The sequence below is a fragment of the Dipodomys ordii genome, unplaced genomic scaffold, assembly GCF_000151885.1.
Source record: "Dipodomys ordii isolate 6190 unplaced genomic scaffold, Dord_2.0 Scaffold514, whole genome shotgun sequence".
Taxonomy (NCBI): Eukaryota; Metazoa; Chordata; class Mammalia; order Rodentia; family Heteromyidae; genus Dipodomys; species Dipodomys ordii.
The window spans coordinates 20,605-23,934 of record NW_012267730.1 but is presented as its reverse complement, the minus strand read 5'-3'; the positions used below and the strand labels follow the sequence as shown (position 1 = coordinate 23,934).

General features: G+C 46.5%; 1 pseudogene; it reads right to left on the bottom strand.

The window, feature by feature from the left end:
• Nucleotides 1-957: 957 nt before the first annotated feature.
• On the bottom strand, nucleotides 958-1,476 carry LOC106001862 (annotated as a pseudogene).
• Between the last annotated feature and the right edge of the window lie 1,854 nt (nucleotides 1,477-3,330).

The window sequence follows — 3,330 nt, the reverse complement described above, 5'->3', positions numbered from 1 at the left end:
TTGTGGACCCCATTCCCATGGGTGTCCCAGGTGTGTCTCCAGAGCAACTGGACCCCTCCCCACAAAAAGGTTCACCTCACAGTTTAATTAACAAACCACCTTACAGGTTTAAAGACACTCCATCCTCAGCCTACTTCATGCTCCTGAGCCACTGCTATCCCCTCTCTCTGAAAGTGGGAACAAACAGCCCAGAGTAAAGTCTATCTTGGAAAACTTGAGTCAGACAGGATCTTAAGGATGTTTGTGATTCCCTTACAGTTTTCTTAGGCCAGTTTTCCCTCCATACTCAGACATTCCAGTCCCTACCAACATAATGGCATTTTGTTTCCTCCTTCCTTGCAAAGTTCCTTTGCAGATACCTCCTCAAAATAAAACTGAGAAAGAAGCTGGGTGCCAGTGGCTCAGAACTATAATCCTAGCTACTCGGGAGACTGAGATCTGAGGATCAAGATTCAAAGCCAGCCCAGGCAGGAAAGACCTTGAGACTTATCTCCAATAAGCCAACAGAAAACCGGAAGTGGCACTGTGGGCTCAAGCGGTATGCTGCTAGCCTTGAGCTGAAGAGTTGAGAGACAGAGCCGAGTCCCATATTTCAAGCCCCAAAACTGACAAAAGCAAACAAAAACAAAACCCAAACAAGAAAACTGAGAAAGAAAAACAAAATAATGAGCCTGGCACTGGTGACTCACTCCTGTAGCCTAGCTTCTCAGAAAGCTGAGGTCTGACTTCACTCTTCCTATCCATCAATTCCTACTCAACAGAGCACCGAAGGAGGTTCTGTAACACAGCATACATAAGACCTGGTTAAATGCAAAATGTTGGTTTTTATTTGTTCACCCCTTTCCTTCTTTTACACGGCAATTAATGCTCACTGGCCTGCCTACTTGGCCAGCGAAGAGTATCAGAGAAATTAATACACTATCAGCAGAAATGAGGAGGGGCGACGTGGGAAAAGAATTAGGCCGAGGCCTCAATGGTGCATTCCCGGGCAAAATGTCCAGTCTCACCACAGCGGTAACAGCTGACTTCTAATACTTTCTTGCAATTGATGGCCACATGTCCATGTTCCCCGCACTTGTAACACTGCACCTTGTGGCAGTCTTTCTGCATATGGCCAGGTTGGCCACAACAATAGCACTTGAGGTCATCTGCCTGCTGGCAGTCTCGAGCCAGGTGGCCTAGTCTGCCGCAGTTGTAGCAGCTCTGCTGCCGCTCTCTCTTGGGCTCCTTGCAGTCCTTGGCGATGTGGCCGCCTGCGCCACAGTTGTAGCAGGCGTCCTCCTCCAGATCACAGTCCCTGACAAGATGTCCGGACTCCCCGCAGCGGTAGCAGAAGTCTAACAGGGATGGGGGATAAACATGGAGCCCTCTGCCCCAGCCCCTCGGTCCTCCTCGCCCCCGTCTCGCAGCAGTAGGGCATTCCCTGGCCCAGTGGCCAGCTTGGCCACAACTGAAACATTCGTCGTTGCTGGTCATGGCTGCGCTGACAGCCTTGATTTCTGAGCGGCCGCAGTGGCGAAAACTCGCACTCAGGCCCGGCGAAGGCGACTGGGAAGGCAGCGGCTGATGAATTTCGGGTCCTTGCCTTCAGCCACACGCGGGTCTGCACAGGGTCCCCCACCCCGCTGTGCACTGCTCCGTAATCTCGTTATGACTGCATAATCCGGTGTGTGAGGGATGACTCGGTAGTCCAGGGTGTGTCTGTGTGTGTTGGTGTGCCTGTGTGCGTGTGCGTGTGCGTAGCCCACATTTCCCTGATCCAGGCATCAGTAGTAGGACATCTGGGCCATTTCCATAGCTTGGCTACTGTCTAAATAAATTGCAAATTGTGCCCCTCTCTCTGTACTATCCTGATTTGCATTTCTTTGGCTCTCTGGATCATAGGGTAAACTTTTGTTTTTACTTTTTTGAGTAATGTCTACCCTGATTTCCACAGTGGTTGCACTACTTTACGTTCTCTCCAACAGCGTATGAAGAAGGTTCCTTACTCCCTGCCTCTTGATCAGAAATTGTGTTTTTGATGATGGCATTTTGACTAACTGGAGTGATCTGGAATCTCAATGTTATGTTGATTTGTGATTCCTTTGTGGCTAGACATGTGGAACATTTCTTTATTGATTGGTTGGTTGTACTTCTTGTAAGAACTATCTGTTCTGCTCATTGGCCCATGTATTAATTCAGACTTTAATTTTTTAAGTTCATCTGTATTTTCTGGATATTGGTCCCTTGGCAGTGGTATAGCTGGTTCTGATTTTCTCCCATTCTTTGGTGTGTCTTTTCAGCCCAGTGTCTACATCCTTTGCTCTGCAGATGGTTTTGGGGTTGATAAAATACCATTTTTCAATCTCTGATCCCTTTTTCTGAGTTACTGGCATTCTAATCAGAAAGTTTCTACCTGTGCTGATAAGTTCTAATAATTTTTTCTCTGAGAAAACTTTTTATTAATCAGCCAAGCAGAAATGTAAACAATTTACCTCCTCCTTTGTTTATCCCCTACCATCCCTTCCCTCCCCATTTCCCTAACTTCTCCCTCCTTTCCCCCCCAAGTTGTAAAGTTCATTTTCAACATAGTGTCTTATACATCTCGTTGTTACAATGAGCTTTCCTGTACCTTTATTTCAGCATTTTTTCAGCAGGGCACTGACATGAAATACAGTGAAAACAGGGATTATACCATGGGGAAGGAACATTAAAAAAATCACATGGTACATTATAAATACGTTACAAACAATAGCAAGCAAGAAAAAACCACTTGTGTCCCTATGTTGGGGTTCATTTCACTTAACATCATCTTATCTGGTCATATGTACATAGCTTTTGACCTTTTCTGCTTATCCCAGACATATACTAGTTATTGCAAATAAGGGAAACCATAAGGCCTGTTTCTTTTTTTTTTGGGGGGGGTCCGGTCGTGGGGCCTGAACTCTGGGCCTGGGTTCCTCAGCTCTTCAGCTCAAGGCTAACGCTCTACTACTTGATCCACAGCGCCACTTCCGGCTTTTTTTCTTTTTGCTTATGTGGTGCTGGGGAATCGAACCCAGGGCCTCATGCATGCAAGGCAAGCGCTCTACCACTGAGCCACTTCCCAGCCCAGGACCTGTTTCTTTGGGGCTGGCTTACTTCACTTTATATAATGTTTTCCAAGTCTTTTCATTTCCTAACAAATGGGACGATGTCATTCTTTCTGATGGAGGCATAGAATTCCATTGTGTGTGTGTGTGTGTGTGTGTGTGTGTGTGTGTGACATTTTCTTGATCCATTCATCTATTGAGGGGCATCTGGGTTGGTTCCATGCTGCAATAAACATAGTTGTGCTAGTAGCTTTAGTAT